This window comes from Canis lupus, chromosome 27 (genome assembly GCF_003254725.2).
Source record: "Canis lupus dingo isolate Sandy chromosome 27, ASM325472v2, whole genome shotgun sequence".
Taxonomy (NCBI): domain Eukaryota; kingdom Metazoa; phylum Chordata; class Mammalia; order Carnivora; family Canidae; genus Canis; species Canis lupus.
Genome location: NC_064269.1, coordinates 34499298 through 34522619, shown reverse-complemented (window position 1 = coordinate 34522619; position 23322 = coordinate 34499298). Strand labels below are relative to the sequence as shown.

General features: G+C 44.6%; 1 long non-coding RNA gene across 10 annotated transcripts in view; it reads right to left on the bottom strand.

Moving 5' to 3' along the window:
- Window positions 1-10102: 10102 nt before the first annotated feature.
- The window catches only part of LOC125753831 (uncharacterized), a 67364-nt gene continuing 54144 nt past the window's right edge, over window positions 10103-23322 (bottom strand). For 8 of the 10 annotated variants that reach the window (XR_007406474.1, XR_007406472.1, XR_007406477.1 and 5 more), the window contains 2 exons: window positions 16766-18270; window positions 10103-12656 (listed from right to left, as the gene is read on the bottom strand). This is a non-coding gene — a long non-coding RNA (uncharacterized LOC125753831). The remainder of the gene's footprint in view (window positions 12657-16765; window positions 18271-23322) is intronic. The other 2 variants (XR_007406473.1, XR_007406478.1) reach the window with 2 other exon arrangements.

Here is a 23322-nt window from a genome sequence, read left to right as displayed (position 1 = left end):
ATCAGGGCTTCAGGGAAAGGAGGAATTAATAGGTGGAGCACAGAGGACTTCTGAATTAGTGAAACTATTCTGCATGATACTAGTCATGGTAGATACAAGTCATTATACATTTGTCCAAACCTATAGAATGTACACCACTAAGAGGGAACCCTAATGTAAACTATGGACTTTGGATGATGACATATCAATGTAGGTTCATTGATTGTGACAGATGTACCACTGCAGTACAAAATGTTGATAGTGGGAGAAGGTGGGAAATGTAGGGAATATATGGGAATTTTCTGTACTTTCAGCGCAATCTTGTCATGAATATAAAACTGCTCTGAAAAATAAAGTTTATTAATTATAAAAACTAACCTAACTTTATATAAATACAATAGCAAAACCACACTAAGAAACTGATTTGAATAATTTTTAAAGTCTACATTCTTTACATCTTTAGTGGGATATATATTCTAAGGACAAAACTGCAAAGAAATCTTAAATGTTACTGAACATTTGGTATCGGTAGTTTTTGGTAGTAGTAATAATGGTATGATGTTCTGAAAATATTTTATGTATATCATAGGATAAAGTAAATAAATGAATATATGAATGCTATTAGGAACCAAGATTTTCACTATGAGAGAAGAGAGATAAAAATTTAAAATAAGAAAAAGGAAGGATAGGGGCACCTGAGTGGCTTAGTTGGCTAAGTGTCTGCCTTTGGCTCAGGTCACGGTCACAGAGTGCCAGGATTGAGTCCCATCATGGGCACTCTGCTCTGTGGGGAACCTGCCTCTCCCTCTCCCTCTACCTGTTGCTCTCCCTCCTTGTGCTCTGTCTGTCTGTCTGTCTGTCTCTCTCTCTCTGTGTCAAATAAATAAACAAAATCTTTAAAAAAAGAAAATTAAGGATAAATTTTAATTATAAGTATCAGTGAACTTACAGTTTTTAAATATATTTTCTGTTACCTCCATCGAAAAGGCCCAGGTGTAATAACACACCAATAGCAATGAGCACACGTAGCAACCAGATCTTGGTATCTACATACCATTCCCCACTAAAAGAGACCAGAGTTCCTTGGAGAAACATCTGTTCCCAGGTCTGGGGCCAGAAAAAAGTAAGTTGAGCCTTCGATCTCTTGTTTTGCTCATAGGAAGTGTATGAAAACCAAGAATCATGTCAAAGGCTCTCAGAGCGTGGCCTTAAGGGGCTCCCACTGAACACATCTGGGTCAATACAGCCAATTTGCAAAAATTGACTCAGACAGGGATCATAATTAGATATTGAGGCCACTGGGTAAACAGTGTTGGGCATCAGAATATTCACACCAGGGCACCCCCGGTAGCTCAGCGATTTAGTGCTGCCTTCAGCCCAGGGCCTGATCTTGGAGACCCAGGATCGAGTCCCACATCGGGCTCCCTGCATGGAGCCTGCTTTTCCCTCTGCCTGTGTCTCTGCCTCTCTCTCTCTCCCTCTCTGTGTCTCTCATGAATAAATAAATAAATACATCTTTTTAAAAAAAAAAAAAAACAAAAAGGATATTCACATCATTTCAAGGAATTACCCACAGATTGCTAATTACAAAGGAGTAAAGTTACTTTTAAAGATTTATTTATTTATTTATGATAGATTTATGATAGGTAAAGCTGGTCACAAGATAAGTTTATGAGTGATTCAGAAAGTGGACATGGAGGCACATAGTCAATGAAGTATAATTTTCTGGGGCTGAAATTCCCCTGTGTTAAGGGCCATTCTACCTTTCTGCAACTCCATTCAGTCCTCACTGCTTCCATTTCTAGGATGTGGGGCTGATGATCTGGCTTAGGGAATGGAAGCACAGGATTAGCTTGTTTCCTATTATCCTAACTTCTCCCAGCATACCAGAGCTTTTCCTGGAAACCACAAAAAAGAAAAAACAAAACAATAACAACCAAAAACCCATTATGGGATACCTCAACCTCCCCCACAAGTGGAGTCTGGGAATTACATAAAGCCCCTGTGTATTTGGGCATGAAGAAAGAAGCTCATTTAAATATCTGTGACATCAATGGAACAGGCACTGATTAGACAGATGGACAGTGGCATTTTTAGTATAATATGCCTTATAAGCCTGCAGAAAAATCACTCAGCCCACCATGATGTTAGTGACTCATGGGTGTTAATAGTGACAGTTCATAACTCTACCGAGAATACAGCCAATTTCTGCTTATCCACAAATAGATTGTTACTTTGCCAAGTATTTGCACAGCAATCTGTTCCAGCCTTGGCTACCACAGCAGGCCCCAGCTTGGGTGGGGTCAGGGCTATATATAAGGGAATGTGGAGAGCAGGGCTGGGCCTAGAATATAGAGTGAAGGGTAAGGGAGTACTTTCACCCTAACATGCAACTGATTATATTCTTTTTTTTTAAAGAGTTTATTTATTTATTCATGAGACACACACACACACACAGAGAGAGAGAGAGAGAGAGGCAGAGACACAGGCAGAGGGAGAAGCAGGCTCCATGCAGGGAGCCCGATGTGGGACTCGATCCCGGGACTCCAGGATCACGACCTGAGCTGAAGTCAGACGCTTAACCCTAAGCCACCTGGGCTGCCCCACCACTGATTATATTCTAAGGTGAAATGTTACTCATCTGTGTCACCAAATATTTACTGAACACCTGCTACGACTGGGGCACTGTGCAGAGAAGTAGGGATTCAAAAGCTATAAAATAGGATCCCTACTGCAGGAACCTTACACTAGAGTTTAGGACATGAACCATAAACATAAAAACACGTGAGTCAATACTCACTAACAACAATAAATGTTGTTCCAGCCAAGAGAGAGTAGAGAAGAGTAATTTGCATTCTATAGATGTGATAGATGAATCATAGGGCTAAGTGAATTCTCCAGGGAGAAAGGAGAAAGTAATAGAAGAGAGAAATATTTATTAAGCATCTACTACTGATATACTAATGGCTACCATTTGGGAGCATTTAATAATGACAAGTGCTTTTGCCTGTGCTTTTCACTTTATTTTTGCAACCACCATGTGACTAAGTGAATTATTATTCCCATATTATAGTTAACCAAGCATAGTCTCAGGTAAGTAATTACCCCCAAGGTCACATACCCATAAACAGCTGGACAGAACTCACACACACATTTGTCCAACACAGAGTTCATGCTCTTTCTGTTTCATGGTCTGGGCTCACTCTTCTGCATCTCTTCACACTACAAATGGGTCATGTGTAACCTCCATGGCCTTTGCCTTCAAGGAGAAAGCCACATACACAAGATGGTGGAGGGCAAGAAAACGCCAAAAGAAAGGGTGACTGTCCCAGTGTATGGCAGAGATCATTGGTGCAGGGGCGGGGGCGTCTGAGGGGGCACTAGAGAAGATGCCATTGGAAAAGCATCAGGTACTTCCAGGGAGCTCCTCCAGGGAGCTCCCAGAAAAATTCTGGCACAAAATTTGTAAACTACAACAGCCCCTTGAGGATTTTCTTTATTTATCTGATGCTGCACAGCCGGGGACCCAGATTATGTCTCAACAGCAGACAAATGGCCCTGGTGGCCTGACTGATTGTGTACATAAGAGGTGGCTGCCATTCCCAAGGCCCAACCACCCATCTGAGTGATGGCAGCTCTCCAGGGGCAGAGAATGTTCCCCATGCCTATAATGGGCCTCACTAGTGTCAATATTTACAGAGGAACCCAAGGGACAACAGATGGATGGAGGGAACCAAAAGACAGCTACTTCCCCATCTTCATTTTGAAGTGTCTGCTGCAGAACAGAAGGAGTGGTTCAGGGAAAGTGGTGCTCTGCTGTCACCTTGGCAAACTTGATCACCTCCCTCAAACATTTGAGTAACTACCTAGTGAAAGGTGAATAATAAATGGCAGAAATCCAGCAAAGTGCTAGCATTTCCATCTTAAGCTAAAACAAATCCTCTCCCTTCCCCCGACTGTAATTTTCTTCTGTATAATTTTCTAGCAGTACTTGGCAGGTTTGGGACTCACCAGCACATAGTCATTAGCTGTAAAAATGACAGCGATGATACTTAGAGTCCAGGGGGAAGAGAACTGGCCAAGAAAAATCCTGGAGAGTGCCAATATCTAAGTCTGTGTTGTGAAAGGGAGGGCCCTCTGAACTCTGCATGATCATGGATATCCATAAAGAACCAGGACCCAAAAGCATCCTGGGAGTCTGCGGTCCGAGGCAGCAAGAAAATCCAGGAAGAAGACAACTAAAAAATCCCCTGTGTTTGGTACATAGGTCGTGAAGGAACTTCATGTGAAAGTTCTGGTAGAGTGGTGGGGTTCAGAAGACAGAGCCACATGGACTAAGGGGCGAAAGGAGGTGAGGAAGCAGAGACGGAGAAGAGACACGGGTTTTCAGGGAAGTTTGAATATACTAGTAGGGGAAAGTCAAGAGAGGGTAATTTTCTCAAGATGGAAATTATTTGAGTGTGATGAGAGTTTCAGGGGAAAGATCCAGTAGGAAGAGAGAAGTCATCACAGGGATGGAGGAGCTGATGGCAGGATGCTAGTAGATGTTGGAGAGAGAGAGCCTGAAACATGAGTTCCTCAGCCAGACTCTCCAAGTTTTCTCAAGAACCCATAACAATTTAGACTATCTTCTTCCATCTCCCTTTTGGACCTAGTCAAGGACAGGAGGTCCAGGCTGGCCATCTTTGCTGACCTAATCAGTTTACCCCCTAAAAAGTGCGAACAAGATTTACTGTGTACAGATCATTTGCAGTGTTTTCTCACCCCCTACTCTTATGTATAAATTCTTAGCTTAAGAAGGGATTCCTTGGGTAGGACTCACTTGGTGGTGCATGCAACTCTTGGTCTCGGGGTAGTGACTTCAAGCTCCACACTGGGTGTAGAGATTATTAAGAAAAGGGGGGGGGGATTCTTCCTCATAGGAGGAAACAATTTGCCTACAAAATAATTAATATGCAAACTAATTGTTCTTGAGGGCTTTTTTTTTTTTTTTAAAGAGTTTATTTATTCATGAGAGACACAGAGAGAGAGAGAGAGGCAGAGGGAGAAGCAGGCTCACTGCGGGGAGCCCGACACCAGACTTGATCCCAGGACCCTTGGATCATGTCCTGAGCAGAAGGCAGATGCTCAACCACTGAGCTGCCCCTTGAGGTATTTTTTTGAGAAGATAAAAGAAAGACAGAGGATGTAGGAGCAAGTGGCGGTAACTGCTGAAGCACGATCCAGAGATGGTGAGATGGGGCAGGGTCAGGGATCCTGACAAGATTGCCTTTCAATAGGAGCAAGGTTCCCCCATGGTCTGAACTGGAAGAAATGTGGGGAGGGTGCATAAACTCGAGGGAGGCATGGGGTAAAGGTTTGAGTGGGACAGGAAGTTAGAGGGCTGTCTCCTGAGAATGAAGAAGCCATGGATACAGGGAATGGTGGCAGATTTAAACTGTTGTTAAAGAGAATGGGCAATGGACCAGACACGGTGTGGGGAGAAAGCACCACGGGGCACCCACACAGACCCAGCTGAGGCAGAAATACAAATGATGACAGTTTGCCTGGCTATGTGACTTCCCCCCACCAGCTGCCCAGGTGTAGAGGGAGGGGAGAGTGGGGTAGGTATTCCCTGGGTGGGTGCAGAGGAAGGATGGGGGGATGGGAGGCAAGGAGTTCAGATAACCACAGGACTTGGGCTGGAACAGGGAAGGGAGAGGCAAGGAGGGTGCACACGGTGGCCTGTGCTCTAGTTAGAACAGAATCCACTCCAGCTGGCTGGAAAAGAGAGGGATATAGATAGCTCAAAAAAAAAAAAAAAAAATCAGCAAGAGCTGTAAAGACTTGGGCTGAGCACCCAGGAATGACGCCCCCCACACATGGTGGGACTGGCCCATCTTAGGGACTCAGCCTCCACTGTAATCACAAAGCTTTAGCTCAGAGGCCAATCACCATAGCTGCCAACTATAGAATGAAACCCCCTCCCCGCCAGGCTCCCAGGAAAACAGACGCCCCTGCTCTGCCTCCCCTGAATAATCCAGTGTTGCGTCGACATCTCCTGTAGGTACATTAGGTTGGTGGGACCTAAGTCACTGCCCCTGCAGCAAGGGAGTGAGGGAGACTGGGAGCTTTCCTGTGTGTTTGGTCTCCCGTCCCCTCTGTGGCCCCATGGGGAAGCTGGTATTCACACCATGGGAAGTGTTCAAGTAGTACAGAAAGAGTCCCAGCTGTCTACTAGCAGGTATGTCAAGGCTACCACAGCCTACGTGGTACCTCTGGGAATATTTTCTTAAATGCCCCTCTGAGCACACGCTGTGTGAGCATGGCTTGGCAAGGTCTGTTCTTTTATGAGAAGATAAAGGTGCTCCTGCTTCCTGCAGGGACACTGCCCTGCCTCTGTGCACAGGTGCAGTAAGCTTACCAAGCAAAGTGCAGGGTAGGCTTCAGCCCCCACCCACCTCCTCAAGTGCCAGATTCTGTGTGGTCTGGCAAGGGCACAGTAGTTTGCGACAGCTCAGGAGCCTACTGGCCAGGCAGAGCTGGAGGGGCCCAGGGCCAAGCAGTCTGCACAAAGTCAGAGGGCATTGTAGGTGGGAAGGAGACTGAGGGAGAGCCAGGCATTCTGGCATTCTGGTGACAGCATGAAACCCAGGGGTCTGAGAGTTCTGGGCTGGAGCTGCTACTGTGGGAATAAGTTCCTGTGGTGGTGGTGGTGGGGGCGGAGTACAGGGGAGCTAAGAGGCTTTGATATTGAGGAAGCTGTTTGAGAGGCAAATCACCTATGGGGATGTTAAAATTTGAGATGGACGAAGAGGAAGAAGGGAGCCGGAGCCAGATTCTAAAGTTGTCCACAAGACAGTTATAGGGGGACAGGGGGTGACACACCCAAGAGGACAAGAAGAAAGTAATAACTTTAAGCACGAAGGGCTTCATGTAAGGGTGGGAGCAGCAGCTGGGAGCTAACAAATAACCACAGATCCCCAGCTCTCCATTCCTGGCCCCTTGCTCCATGAGACACTGATGTGTTCATTTAAGCAAATAATGGACCTCAGGCTGCCATAACAAAGTACAACAGACTGGGGGGTGTAAATAAAAGAAACTTATTTCTCATAGTTCTGGAGGCTGGAAGTCCAAGATCAAGTTGCCAGCATGATTAGGTTCTGGAGAGAGCCCTCTTCTTGTCTTGGAGATGGCTGCCCTCTCCCTGTGTCCTCACTTGACAGAAAAGAAGACAAGCTTTCTGGTGTTTCTTCCTATAATGGCACTAACCTCATCATGAGGGCCTTACCCTCATGACCTCATCTAGCCCTAATCACCCCCAAAGACCCCATCTCCAATATGGCCTTCCACTGGGGGTCGGCATATATGAATTTGGTGGGGCAGGGGGAGGGGACACCACCTGTAGCACTCAGTCCAAAGTACTTCATTATTTGTGAACAAAAGAAAATCCTTATTCTCACATAGTTTATATTCTAATGGAGGGAGGCAGACAACACATACACATACATACACATACACATACACAATATGTTAGGATAATAAGTGCTATAAGAAACCCTAGGGGGGATCCCTGGGTGGCTCAGCAGTTTAGCGCCTGCCTTCGGCCCAGGGTGTGATCCTGGAGACCCAGGATAGAGTCCCACATCGGGCTTCCTGCATGGAGCCTGCTTCTTCCTCTGCCTGTGTCTCTGCCTCTCTCTCTCTCTCTCTCTCTCTCTCATGAATAAATAAATAAAATCTTTAAAAAAAAGAAGAAAAGAAGAAACCCTAGGTTAGTAGGGTGATGGAGAGCCAGGACATTACTGTATCTGGAATGGATATAGAAGGGAGTTAGACATGGAATATCTGGTGAAAGTGTGTTACAGCCTGAGAGGGCAGGGCACGTGCAAAGGCCCTGAGGCAAGATGGGGTTTGACCTGTGAAACTGGAGGAACAAGAAAAAAAGAAGTAGGATTTGTTGTCATTGGAGTATAACAGCAGGCAATCACATGGAGACATTGTAAGGGCTTCAATTCTTGCTCTGAGTCAGGTGGAAAGCTACTTAGGTTAAGGGGAGATCAATTACTTGGTCAGGAAATAGAAGACTGGAAAACCAATAGTGGAGGAAGCTCCATGTGTGGTGTTCCTTAGGGGAGAGGCAGGTTGCAAAGAAGAGAGGGGTGGAGGAAGAGTGGTTTGACAAAGTTGAGCAGAGAGGTGAGGGTCCAGGGTGGGGGGGGGAGCAGGGTGAGGAAGGAGGATGCGAAAACAGGAGATGGGGGGTGGGTTTGCCTGGAAACCTAAGATCAATGGGGCAAGGGGACACCGGACCAAGATGCCCCAGGCAGGATGGGGTCAGGAGTCACAAGTGTATGAAGAGCTACCTAGAGTCTGCAGAGGGCAGAAAGAGCTGTGGCATATCATGGAAGCCACCAGAGGTGACTGAAGTTTTCCAGGTGGCAGAAGGTCAGCGAGACACGGGGACGCTGGGACATCTTCCCCCATGGGTGGGATGGCATCCTGGAGAGCCGGCAGAGTGCAAGGTGCTTTCTGGCCAACATCTGTCTCCCGGTAAATTTTGGGAAGAAAGTGTAGGGAAAGACGGAACCCCAGAGAGCAGTCCAGCCCAGGAAAAGCCCCCACCCTGTGGGATTGTGGGATCAGCAGCATGGGCCTGAAGGTCCTAAAGGCAGGGTAGCAGTGAGGGGGAGCATGCCCGCAGAAAGGGAAAGGAGGAAGAGGACAGGCTGGCCCTGGAACACTCCCTCCTTTGCAATGTCCCCCCTGGTGACCCCAGACCTGCAGCGAAGAGGCCCCGGATCATGGAGCAAAAATAAATAAATAAAAGCTACAAAGTTGGTCTAATCAAGAGTCACTTTCCATAGCCTCGTTTGCAAATTTGCAATTCAGTTGCTTCTTTGGCAAAAGGCCCCGTGCAGCTGTTCCACCCAGCGAGCCCTTGCCAGGTGAACCAGGGGGCCGTGCAAGATGCCTCGCAGCTGCCAGCCTGACTACTACGGGGCTCAGTTTCCCCCCTCTCCAGACTGGCTCCCTGAGTCCAGGCTGTAAGGCCGGCATCATGCAGGGGGACAGGTGAGGCAGGAGGCCCCAGTTGCAAGCACAGAGCGCTGCCTTTCCTTGTCCTTCCTTTCCTGGTTAAAGCAACACACAAAGCGTTCTTTGATCTGAGCCCGCTGCCAGCTCTGGAAGGGCTGTGTTTGTCACAGCTCCAAAAAAGAGCAGGAGGTTACTTAGCTATGGATGAATAATAATTGGGCATTTGTCTAACAGCTACTGTACTGATGAATAATTAAAATTTTTATTACAATTGAGGGCAAAAATCACCCTACCCACATGGATGGTCTGTCAGCTGTGCCAGGAGAAATGCAGGTAGTGGAAGAGAACCTTCTGAGTTTGAAAAGTAAAGCCACGATGATGATGAAGAAGCCTGGGCAAAAAGCTGGGGATCCCCAGAGAAGTGACAGGAGAAGTGGACCCAAACACAGAGGACTTTTCCTTTGTATTCCTTTTCAGGATATAATAAGATCAGTCAGGTGGAGTCAGACCCGGGGCTTGCAAGTGGCTGAAACAGCTAGGGAAAATTGCAAGTGACAACCAGGAGGCACCAGAGATAAAGAGCAACAGATAATGACTCGGCTGGACACATACCCTTCTGTCACAGCCGATGCTGGAGACTTTGATGATGATGGAGAGGGGACAGCTGGAGTATGACGGGGAAAATGCTGAACTCAGGAGTCAGAAACCCACCTCCCCCACACCCGCCAGAGGTCGAGGAGGTGGCTGCTTCTTGGCTATGACCTTGGGCAAGCTCACCAAACCTCCACAGACATCTCCTTCTACATCTGTAAGATGGGGATAATACTGCCTTGTCATGTGTTGCCCGAGGATTGCATGAGATCATGTAAATGAGAATATTTGGTAATATTGGCAAATGCCGAGTAATGATAACTCAAAAATCAGACGTAAAGGCAACTGTGTCCAAACAGCCTAAGAGTTGGGATAGGTTGAGTGAATTAGGATTCAGGAATAATGGGAAAGAAAATCTGTGCTATTTGGGTTGGATATGAAATTACCAATGGAATTGCATGGAATCCGACTTAAAATACATTGTGCAAGGTAAATAAATATCCCTTTAGTTATAAATAGCATTTTATTTTTCTCTGACTTGTCAATAGTACAGTATACTTAAAAGGAAGCCATGAAACATTAATTATTTTGATGGGAGAGTAGGTATGGAATTCATACATCCACCAATAAATATATTCATGCTGTGAGAGGTGACCACGGGGAGGAGGGACTATTTTTGAGAGCATGTTCCATGCAGTAGAACCTTGACACCCCCTGAGAGATAAATCCCAAGAATGCCTTGACTCCTCAAATATGTAAGAATAATAGAGCATTGAGGTAGTGGCTTCATCATCCTCCATGCTTACAATCCATGATTCAAGTTCGTGATGAAAACCAAAAGTGGGGGAATCCTTGGGTGGCTCAGTGGTTTAGCGCCTGCCTTCAGCCCAGGGCGTGATCCTGGGATCGAGTCCCACGTCCGGCTCCCTGCATGGAGCCTGCTTCTCCCTCTGCCTGTGTCCCTGCCTCTCTCTCTCTCATAAATAAATAAAATCTTTTTTTTTTAATCTTAAAAAAAAAAGAAAACCAAAAGGGCTAAATGTTTAAAGGCTGAGCATCCATCACGCATTATCTCCTCTAATCCTCATAACACTCCTGTGTTCCCCATTTTACACAGAATGCAATGAAGCCTTCAAGGGGTTTAAGTAATTAGCCCAAGGTCCCAAGGCTTTTAATGCAGAGAACCAGGATGGAAGCTTTATTTATCTCTTCAGAGCCATCGAAGCATTCACTATAATATTCTCCTTCATAGTTCATAGGGGAATCCAACATGGACCACAACAAAGACCCTTTCCCTTTAACCCTCTGGGAGGGATAATAGTGCACCAAGTTAATTCAGCAAGTGTTTGTTGAGTACTTTTGTTCAAGGCACTAGGGATCCATAGATAAACAAGAGAGACAAAGCCCTGTTCTTGGGAGCAACTATGAGGTGAGCACCATGGGCCTGGAGGCCTCAATGCTGGAGGCCTTGCAGGGCCCCTCACCAGCTCTTGGTTCTGGATCCCCTTAGATTTCTGCCACTGGATGTCTTGCTTACAGCTGCCACCCCAGCGACTGCCTCAAGTGTCCAGAAACTGGTGGACGCACGGAAACAGAACAGGGATCTGACGGCAGAATCCTGGCAGTTCTGGCTTCACCATTACTAAGCCTGTGATCTTCTTCCTGTAAGTCCTTCAACCACCAAATCAGTCTCTGATTATAAATGGGGATGTTGTTGAGTGCAAAGGACTGGGGGAACACTGTCCAGTAGTGCCTTGAAAAATCATACTAAGTGCAAGCTAGCTTTTATTATCCTTGTGTGTTTCTGCTAATCAGACCCAGGACAGGTCGTGTTTTCATCCGTCCGTGAGGCTCCGTGGACAAATCTTTGCATGTTCCAAAGTGCTCCTCTGTTGCCTGAAGGGGTGTCTTCAGTGGTTCCGGCCTCGGTGGGAAGTGATGTTGCAGAAGGTGAGGGGCCACCAGGAAAAGGAAGTGCCAGGCATCTTTCCGCGCCACCTCCTTCTTTCCATCTCTTCTTGGGCATGGATGCATGTAACAGATGTTGAAGTTTGTGTAATTCCAATTAACAAAGAGCAGGCTGGGAGGAGGAGAGATTTTTTTAAACTTTTTCTGGAACTGCTCAAGTATTTGGCTACAGCAGAGCTCCCCGGACACCGCAGGTGCTGCCATCCTGTGTGGGACTCTGCCCTCACCCTGCCTCTGAATGACTCTGTGGCTTGACCACTGAGCTCCACGGGTCGAGAATGCTGCTTCATCCCACAGAGCAACAAAGCAGCTGCCGCCTGACCAGCCAAATGGGCCTGGACATCTGGCTGGTGTCCTTCCAAAGGACTCCATCCTGAGCCATCCTCAAGCACAATACTCCAACCTTCCATTGTGGACTCTGGCCAGGTCTGCGTGTCTGACCATTAGCAGCCAGCTGCTGAGCTCCCGATGAGACAGGTCATGAACAATTGGCTGGTATCTCAGTCCTTTCAACAACCAGATCGGATGTGTCAGATGAGCAGTCAGATTTATTTTCCCGGCTCTAAACTCTTGTGTCTCACAGAAAGAAATAGAGCCAAACCCTGAAAGTAAATTTGGGGTGTTGTAGAAATGTGGTCTTCACTGAGATGTATTTCTTCTTTCTTTGCTATCTCAAGTTACTCAAAGAACTTAGGCAGTTTGCCCACGGGTACCCAGGAATGAGCATCCAATTACATTTCACTGAATCCAGAGTCTTCTAAAGTTCAAGAACAGTTCTGGTTGGCTCATCTGCATATGCATATGCAATGTCCCTGCAGTAGTGTGGTGGGGAGACTGTGATATTCACACTCTCTACCTTCCCACTCTGGTCCTGTGGGATGGTTGGGAGAGGGAACAGTGCTATGAGAACAGGGGAGAGAGCCCCTCTAGTTCAGAGAATCCGTCCACCACCCTTGGAGCTAGACCTTCTTGTAAAAACTCCTCCCAGAGGCAAACTGAAACTACTCACGACATCATTGATAAGGAGCCTCCCAGCTTGGTCTGTTTAAAGTTGGATTCTCACTAGAGGCAGCCTTGCATCCTGATATACATTCTATTATCTGAAGGAGAAAAAAAAACAACACTTTCTTATATTGAAATGAAGCCAGCTTTTCTAGAACTTTCTTCCACTGGTCCATTAGATATGCCAGATTTGTATCAAACCTTCAGAAAATATGAGGGGCCAAAAGATGAGGAACAGGTGCCTCTGTTCTTCCTGCCAGATCCTCCTCCTAATCTATCCCCACTGAGGTGTTTTAGCTTGTTTTCTGACTTGTTTTAAAAAGTCAGATACTCCAACTCACATCCTGATTAACTATAAAAGGCTTTCTCCAGTGGACCTCTTTTCCTGTGTCCCCTCATCTGTCCTCCTGAATATCACACAACCTTCCAACCACTCTGCAGTATCCAGCACATGCACACGCTCCAGAGAATTCGAGGCAAAGGCTCGAGTGTGAACAAGGAAAAGGTGGTTGAGGCTGCTTCCCTATTCTTAATAGGAACAAAATAAAACCCACAAGGATGAGCTTTGTGCTTTGTGTTTTCCAGTGGTGGGATCATGTGGCTCAATCCAGGCATCGATCCATGGCTTTTACTGCTCTCCAAAATGGTTTGTGCAAACCTGTCAACATTACTTTAAATAAAATGCACAGGTATATTCTACTGACATGAACTGTCATCAAAAAATCTTCCCGTTGGGGTGCCTGGGTGGTTCAGTTGGATAAGAGTCCAACTCTTGATTTCAGCTCTGGTTCATGATCTCAGAGTCATAAGATTGAGCCCCACATCAGGCTCCCCACTCAGCGGGGAGTCTGCTGGTCTCCCTCCTCCTTTCCCTCGGCCCCTCCCTCTGCTCACACATGCATTCTCTCTCTCTCTAAAAATAAATGAATAGGGGCCCCTGGGTGGCTCAGTCAGTTAAATGTCTGCCTTGGGCTTGGGCCATGATCTCAGGCCCCGCTCAGTGGAGAGTGTCGGGCTCCCTGCTCAGTGGAGAGTCTGCTTCCTCCCTCTCCTTCTGCTCCTCCCCCTTGCTCATGTGTGGTCTCTCTCTCAACTAAATAAATAATATTTATATTATTAAAAAATAAAATGATAATTAAAAAATAAAAATAAACGAATAAAATCTTTTTTAAAAAATGCAAAGATCACTCCATCTTCTCCTGATCACCTCCATATACCAGAACACTCCCTTAATGTGGGAAGAGAGATGGTGGAGGGCAAAACATTAACTAATTGATAAGCCTTTCACTTAATACATTTGCGTTAAATGAACTTTTTGTTTTCACAGCATCACAGGCCTGGAAAAAAGAGACATTAAGAAATCATAACCCATACTCCAATATTCTGGTAGATCGATATTTGAAATCTCCCAAGGGGGACCAGATGTCTTTATTGTTGGTGGTGATGGTGATGATATTTTTATATTTTCTTGTTTTACATTATTAAGTATATCAATATAATGAGAGAAGTGTAGACTATAACAAAATAAATAGCTGTATATCCATGGTGGATAACCATCTACCTTTAACATTATTAACAATTTACTATATTTTATTCAGTTTCTTTATTTTGTAAAAAATAAATAAATAAATAAATAAATAAAGCCTTTAGATACATGTAATTCTGTGTGTTCCTCCCTGATCCCTCCATTCCTTAGGCAACCATTGGCCTGGGGCTAATGGTATCAGTTCCATAAAGACTTTGAAAAAATATTCACTATGCTTTCCATGTGGCTGCAGCCACCAGGTAAGCAAAATGGGTGTTTACAATCACAATCAGAACTTACAGAAGAAGAAGCAGTTCCACATAATATGTTTTCTTATCTGGGTGCTGTGGACAGTACTGCCAACTATCTGCTCCCCTGACCCCATAAAATACCCACACAGGGACACAAGGCCAAGCAAGGTTATGTCATATACTGGGCTGGTGTGTGCCCGAGTGCAACCTACAGCAATCCTGTCCATCATGGTGTTAACCAGCTAGTTTGCTCGAAGTCTTCATTCTATTGCTGAGGAGCAAGCTAGGTACCCCTGGGAACTCTGAGAGCTCTGAATTCTTACTGGGTTGAAGAAGATTCCATATAGAAATTCTTCAAGGTTCTCTTCATTGACTCGTTCCATTTAGCTATCATAAGAAATCCTGGAGTGCCTGGTTGGCTCAGTTGGTGAGCATACATTTTTTTTTAAAGATTTTATTTATTTATTCATGAAAGACAGAGAGAGAGAGAGAGAGAGAGAGAGGCAGAGACACAGGCAGTGAGAGAAGCAGGCCCCATGCAGGGAGCCCTATATGAGACTCGATCCTGGGACTCCAGGATCACACCCTGGGCTGAAGGCAGGTGCTCAACCGCTGAGCCGCCCAGGCGTCCTGAGCATACAACTTTTGATCTCAGGGTTGTAAGTTCAAACCCCATATTGGGCATATAGATTACTTAAAATTGAAGAAGAAGAAGAAGAAGAAGAAGAAGAAGAAGAAGAAGAAGAAGAAGAAGAAGAAGAAGAAGAAGAAGAAGAAGAAGGAGAAGAAGAAGAAGAAGAAGAAGGAGAAAGAAGAAGAAGGAGAAAGAAAAAGAAAGAAGAAGAAAGAAAGAAAGAAAGAAAGAAAGAAAGAAAGAAAGAAAGAAAGAAAGAAAGAAAAGAAGGAGAAGAAGAAGGGGAAGAAGAAGGAGGAAGAGAAGAAGAAGAAGAAGAAGAAGAAGAAGAAGAAGAAGAAGAAGAAGAAGAAGAAGAAGAAGAAGAAGAAGAAGAAGAAGGAGAAATCCTGACTCCCAGTGGGTCATGAAATTAGTCCTCAAGCACAGGGGGATTTCAGGGCTCACATCTGTAGGCCACAAGAGCCATGGCCTTGGAAAGGGCCTCAGGTGCCACCATACTCTCAGTGGTTCCCTCTGCAGCTTGGAGAAGGCACAACAATATTCTCCAGCTTTACTGTTACTGCTAATATAAGGGATATTTATAAAATTTTTATCTAATAAAAAATTTAGAATAGTCAAAAAATGGACTACCTATATGCTCATAAAGAAATGATGGGGATTTTTTTTAATATTTTACATTTTTGAAAAGACTATTTATTTGACAGAGAGAGTGTAAGAGACCACAAGCAAGGGGAGTGGCAGAGGGAGAAGGAGAAGCAGGCTCCCCACTGAGCCAGGAGTTTGATGCAGGGCTCCATCCCAGGACCCCAAGATCATGACCTAAGCCAAAGGCAGATGTTTAACCAACTGAGCCACCCAGGCACCCCTATATTTTACATTTTAAATAAAATTATGTCATGCTTTGTATTCTATTCCGCACTTGCCTTTTACTCAACATTATGCTTTTGAGATGTACCTGTAATGATACATGTAACTCTGCATCATACATCCCAGCAACTATTATAGCTCTTATCTTAAAAAAATGTTCCATTGACTTTGCCCTGTACTTACTGCCCTACTTTTGTTCTCTTCATTTTTTGCAACAAAATTCCCTGAAAGTGCTGTCTATACTCATCTCTTAAGTTTTCTGTCAAACTCTCTCAACCCACTCCAGTCAGAACCCCTGGACTCCACTAGCAAGAGACTTCATTATAACAGATGTCCTTCATCTCCAGAGTTGCAGCATTGCTTCATGAATGGATAAGGAGAGGCCTCATGTCTCAGTTCCCAGCGGTGCTTTCTGTGGTTCCCCCACAGCTTCGGAGTGCCTTTCTCTGCTCCTCTGTTCTGAACTTTAGGACCCTGAGCCAAGCAGACCAGCCCAACTCAAGAGGTGATGGCAATTCAGTTGTTTCTGCTGCTATGTGATGGTCTTAAGAACACTGCACATGTAAAGATGCCAGACCTAGAAGTCCTTTCTGACAGCTTCTAAAGAGATGCATAAAGATTAGGTTGGTTTTTTCTTCCTTTTGAGCACTGTCATGGTGAGAGAGGAATAAAGAGCCTTCCTCCAGACCCCTACACTTGGATTGCCCTTGGATGCCACTCAGCTAACTAGCAGGAGCCCCTAGCAGCTAGTAGGATAGAGGAGCCACCGTGTGAACCAAGAATAGCTTTTCAGTCCACATCTTCCACTCCTGAAAACATTTTTTGTTAGAGTTTGCATTGAGGGTCTAGGAATGAATGCCTAGATCTCCTTTAGAGGACTTGGTGCTCATAAAGGAGCAAGGGTATACTATTCTCAGAGCATCTCACCTATGAAAGGACACCATTATTGGCCATGCAGATACGACCACAGGCTTCTCTTCTCCCCCTGCTCATGGACAAAGATGGATTCATACACTAAGCAGTCTGACTATATTGATAAATCACGTAGAAGCACAAGTCAGACTCATGGTGGTGACTAGGCATTTCATTGGTGTTCTTTCCTTTTTCTTTTTTCTGTCCTATTCAAATTATTTTGCATGTCAGTTTATACTGAACCATGGGTGGATATGCATGAGTTCCAAAAGTCCCGGTGTCCTGCTCAGGAAATATGAAAAAACAAAACAGACACTGTGACTCTCCTCTCCAGACCCCAGCACTGAGAAACAAATCACCCGTGCAGAGAGACCCACAAAGAGATGCTGCTTACCTTGTTAATATATTTTACAGACTAATTTTTATTTTGCATTAGCTTTCCATACAACTGCATTCTGAAAAGATTTTCACAATGAGCTGATTGCAGAGAGAAGGAAATAAGAAAAGGCACAAGCAAAGAAGAAAATTTTACCAAAGATTTTGGAAAGAAAGGCCTCCTAGGACAAATAAAACATTTCTAAAAATGAGTACTTATAATGAAATAGACAAATAACTTGAGACAAGTATTTACTTTACTTCCTTCTCCTTTTCTTACGTTTCTGGCCTTAAGTTATTTCTCCTTTGGATAAGACAGCCAGGGTTTGAATCTCAGCTCTCTCACTATCTGTGACTGAGCAATTTATTTTACCTCCATATCCCAAGTCTCATCTGTAAAATAAAAGATAATTACAGGACTCACCTCTCTGGTGACTATGGGTGTTAAATGTGGATGGAGTACCTAGCTCATTGCCTGGCCCACAGAATGTAGTCAATGCATTTATAAACTTCTTGATATTCATTTCCTCTCATTTCATCCCCCTGGGGCCCTCAATCCACTCCATCTGCCCTCAGCCTTCCTCTTCTTCAGTGCCTTCATTCCCACTTCTAGGCCAGGTTGACAAGTCAGTGGGGTAGGTTCATGAGCTGCTCCAATCTATCTTTGCATCTCCAAATACTTTTCTCCTTCCATAAACTCATCCTGTGTGCTGGCCACACTGAAACTTCCCAGGCCTAGGTGATAGCGGTCCTTCAATGTTTCTTTGTGCTTACTCCCTTCATTCTGTTTTCCTGGAATGCCCGTCTCTCTTGTCCTACTCAAGACAGGCTATCTTTCACTCCACAGCTCTTTGAGCCCACCCTGATACTGTACTTGTTTCACTGTATTGCCAAGTTTTACTTATGGAATAGCCATATTGTGAGCTATGTATCTAGAACTAGATAGATAGATATAGAGAGATGATAGATAGATAATAGATAGATACATAGATATAAATCAATATATCTCCATCTAGTAGGTACTCAAGATGTGCTTTGTGGAATGTATGAGTGAGCAGATGGTTTCTTCTGAGCTGTTCCAGTCTTACTAGGCCACTTGGAAGATCTTCCAGAGACACCAGATCAATGCTGCCTTCTTTCGCCACCTACAAAACACAAGTGTATAAGACCCTTAGGTCACTCGGGCAAATTTTCCAGATTGAAAACACCAAGCCTGGGTGCATTTGACTCTCACGTGGATGTGAGTCTTCTGAAGGTGAAATGGAAATGAGGGGTAATATTCCTCCAGTGGCCCAATTTCCCTGTGAGATCCTCTCATGATTTAAAGAACACCCTGGAAAGAATGGTGTGGCACTTGCCTCACCCATCCTGGGCTATGATAAGAGAAAAGTCTCAATAATCAGTGTGGCTCCATTGTTGTGTTTTTTTCCTTTATTAAGTTTTTAATTATAATTTAAGCATAGCTAACATACAGTGTTATATTAATTCCAGGTGTACAATATAGTGATTCAGTAATTCTCTGCCTCATTACTCAGTGCTCATCATGATAAGTGTACTGTTAGTTCCTGTCATCTATTTCACCCATCCCTCAGCCTCCATTGTTTTTTGGAGGGGAGCACCTTAGTGCAGAGATTCCCTGGGAGATCCTGAAAATTCCTCCTCATCTCACTATTGCAGTAGGGAATCCAGAAATGATTCACAGCTGAAGCCACTGTCCCACATTAATGCATCATGTGGCCATTAAAACTAGAAACCAGACGGCCATCTGGACACAATCTATCCATAATTTTGTGCAGTTGCAAATACACCATGAGTAAGAGGAGTTCAGTAAACCCTGTTATAATGCTGCTGGGAGCCATGAAGAACAATCCCTGGTCTAGCCAAAGACACAGTCCCTACAGAGTCTAGAGCCCCCAGGGACAGGATTCCACCTGCTAGAAAAGTAAATCCAAGGGAGAGAGAGGCACTTTCCAATAGGTTTTTTGCTTTTTTTTTTTTTTTTTTTTTTTTAGTTGTTTGCTTTGCTTCATTTTGTTTTACTATATAGTTCAGTCCTACTGGTAGCACAGTAGGACTCCTACATGATGTGGCACAATTTCTCTGAGTTTTAATGAAAGATATGTAAAAAACTATGGTCCTCTTGGCAGGCTCAGAAATAATGAATTAGCATGTGGAAAAAACAGGAAAAGTAAGTGACCCTTCCAAGGTCACCTGGTTAGTGACCAAGTATGGACCAGAGTCCAGGTGTCTTGACTACTCACCACCAGGTCTCCTTCCTGTGGACAAGATCCCTTCTAGGTCAGAGCTGGAAACCAAGGAGATGACATCATGTGGTATGGGACCGGTGGTAGGGGACAGGTGGTAGACAGCCAGTTCCAGCCCTCACTCCTAATAGCCCGAGTTCAAAGTTGAGCTCTACTTCTTAGCAGTTGTGAGAAATTGGGTCCATTTACCTAATTTCCCTGTGCCTCTATTTCCCTATCTGGAAAATGGGATTGATAATATGGGTCACTCAGAACTAAATGACACATGGAAGCTTTGAGAATAGGGCCTGGCGTATATTTTAGCCATTGTTACTCTAGTAATCTACAAACCTTTTCTGAGTGGTGAAGAACATGCGCCTAATCTGTTCCTTTTACCATGGCTATGAATTTGCTCTGGCACGAGCATTCCCCATATGGAGTCCCCTGTTAACTTACCCAGACCCTTGGGCCACCTCTGCTAGGGAACTTTTCATTGGCTGCTTATTTACTACTTTTTTTTCAAGGTTCCCTTTCACTGCTGGACCACTGCAGCTCTTAGAAAGACTCACTTGCATTGGGATAAAATCTGATCTGCCTCTATATAACTCCTCCCCACTGGTCTTAACACGACAGCTTTACTTCTCATACTAAGATAAATGTTTCCCTTGGGAGACTTGGCAATGTGTTGGGGATTTGTAAACTCATAAAATAAGTATGGCATGTTTTCCTGATGAACCAAACTGAAATGAAGGTTTATGGCGGGGGGGTGGGGGTGGAATTCAAGCTTTGTGTTGAATATCCCTTCTTTTGAAAAGATTTTCTCATTTAAAATACTAATTTAAAATTTCTAATTTAAAACAAACAGCATATTTTCATGTATAATATAAAGTTCAAATAATTTGTTTTTCAGATTTGACACAAAATTTTGCTTCTGGAAACTCTGCCCCAGACCTCCCAGGAGTATCCATTCACTTGCCTTTGACTTTGGGGATTTCTAGATGGAAAAGCCTGAGAAATGCTACTCTATTGAACAGAGCTACAAAGAACAAATATAATTCCTTCCCACAGGACCGCCAGTCAAGTTTCCATAAGATCTTACAGTTGGAAAGAGACTCAGAAATTGTCTAAATCGATCTCCTTTCTGCAGCAGCCCTAACAGATGGTCACCCAGCCTCTGCTGGATCAGGCTCAGAGCAAAGAGACCACGTGGTAATCCTTCCACTTCATTGCTGGCCAGCTCTAATGGTTAGAATATGCTTTGCGTAAGCTGAGCAACACGCGCATCAGACCTGAATTGGACTCCATGTTGGTCACTTTACCTCACTAGACCTCAGTTTCCTTAGCTGTAAAATCAAATGAATGCTGTTAGCTACATCACAGGAATACTTAGAAGAGAAAATGCATGTAAATCACTTAGCATTCTGGCCTGAGCATTGAAGGATTCAGTAAGTGTTCCCCATCATCATTACCATTTCCCGCATAGCTTCCATGAGCCAAAGATACAGAGCCTGTTTATATTGCCTCTGCTCCAAAATCAAGTTTTAGGTATTGGATGACAGTTCATAGACTCTTCACCCAATGTGCTTAAAAGTATTATTTCCTAAGTTAAATATACTCCCCACCTACCTCCATTGAACAACACTCTGACCTTTCAGTTAACATATTTTTTTTTTTCAGAAAATCTTTTGAAAGTCTATTAGAAGATTCTTACGGTTCAGTCGAAGGAATGTTAGAGAATGGAAAAGTGCCATGGAGAAAAGAGAAAGGGGCAGAGTCAGGAATTGGGAAAGGCTAGGCCACGGAGGGGTGCAATTTAAAATAGAGTCGTCGCATAGCTCAAAAGCTCCAAGGACAGTGTTTTCTCATAAAGTTCAATTGGCAAATGTGGCTTGGACTGGAGTTGAAGGAGGTGTCCTGCTCCTTCTGAGAGTTGCAGACAGACACATCTGTAGAGCAGCCCTGGCCTGATTTACGCACCCAGCAGTAGGCTGAAAAGCAGGAAAAGATGGAGCAGGGGTCTGTCTGGCTCAGGCAGCATGAGTCTCCTCACTGTCTTGCTCACCACATGTGAGCAACACACAACACCAGCCCCCTGAGTCTCAACAGAGAGGGCCAGGGGAGCAGGAGCCCCCATCTCTACATCACACTTGGCCCCTAAAAATCAGCCCAATGGATGTGTCAGGCTCTTAGTCATCCCATTAACTCCTCCTCCACTTGTAGGGAGGAGCAACCATGGGGCTATGGACTAAATTGTGTCCCCCTAAAATTTACCTATTGAAGCCCCAGCTCCCAGTGTGACTGTATTTGGAACTAGGACTTTTATGGAGGGGAAGTTAAATGAGAGGATAGTGGTGGAGCCCTACTCTGATGAAAATAGTGTCCTTCTAAGAAGAGGAAGAGACACCAGAGCTCTCTCTCTCTCTCCACCCCATATATTGCAGAGGAAAGGCCACAGCAAAACACAGTCATCTGCAAGTACAAGTGTTGTCACTGGGAACTGAAGCCCCTGGGACCTTGTCAAGGACTTCCAGCCTCCAGAACCGAGAGAAAATAAATTTCTATTGTCGAAGCCACCCCAGCTGTGGTATATTTTGTTAGGGCAGCCCAAGCTGACAGGTTCACAAGCTGGAGCAGGTCCCCAGAGGGTGACTTTGTTAGTGGGGCTTCTTCCTTCATGGGTTAGGCAAAGCACAGGGAGAAAAGAGCTCCCAACCCGGTAGATTCTTAAAATCATTCAAAACTATAATGATAAAATCAGAGAATATAGAATAAAGCAAAATTTAAATAGAAAGTTATTTATTGGGACTCTAGCTACAGGTCCAATATATTAATTTATTCTCAGGAGAGGAGAGAATGAAATAAAGATTCGATCAGGTAAAAGAGTAAAGCAAGCAAACAATCAGAGGGCAAGGAAAAAACTCAAAGATGTTTGAAGCAGTTAAGCAAGCTTGAAACCCAATTCAGATGGAGCAAGTCCTAATGAAAAGCAGGAACGTTTGTAAAGTATTTACTGAACACCTGATGTCTTCGGGGCACTGAGTTAAGTGTGGAAGATGCAACTGAAGGGTAGGATGTCAATCCTGCGTCTAGAAACGTGACTTTTAAAATGCAAATCCTTCCTCCCTTCCTTCCTCCATGCCTTATGAAACATTTATGGAGCCAGCCTTTTGCTAGAGAACACAAAAGGCATATAAAGACAAGTTAAAGTTTGTGCTTTTTAAGTGCTCACAGTCGAGAGGGGGAGAGAGAGAGAGAGAGAGGTGTTAACAAGGAAATCCACCTGTGAAGGACCATTAGTTTTCCAGAGACAAAAACACCTTAAAGGATGATTACAAGTTCCACAGACAAGGCCAGAGGAGAAGAACATTCTGAGCAGCAGAGACCACCAAGCCCCAGCCCAAAGGCCTGTGCACACAGTGTCCTCCGAGGAGCCACATCCAGCCCCAAGAGCTTTACATGGGAACAGCTGACCCTTCAGTGGAACATCTCTCTGACTTCAAAATACTTCTAGACATGCCTCTGCCTTGAGTTACAAAGCTGAGAACCCAGCCAGAAATATCTATTTTGCTGAAAACAGCCAAGTCCCATCCCTCTGCCAAGGCTTCCAAAGCTTCTGCCTCCCGCGATCCCCATCCCTTCCCACGTCCCTGATGACAGCAGGAGCAGACAGGAGCCAGAGGGGAAACAGCTTGGCTTCTCCACCCTGCTTCTGAATGCCCTTCCTAATCCCAGATGTTCCAGGTCTTTAAACCTCCCACTCCTGCTATGTTCATCCCTAACATCCATCCACTCATTCACAGTGACTTTCTTTAAGTGGTCGGTGCTTTACATATATTTTTCAACTGATATTCAAAACAAATCCAAGAGGTAAGAATTATTGTTCTATTTACAAATGGGAAAACCAAAGCTCCCAGAGGTTGTATATGTTGGCTCAGGTTGTAAAAGTAGTGAAGA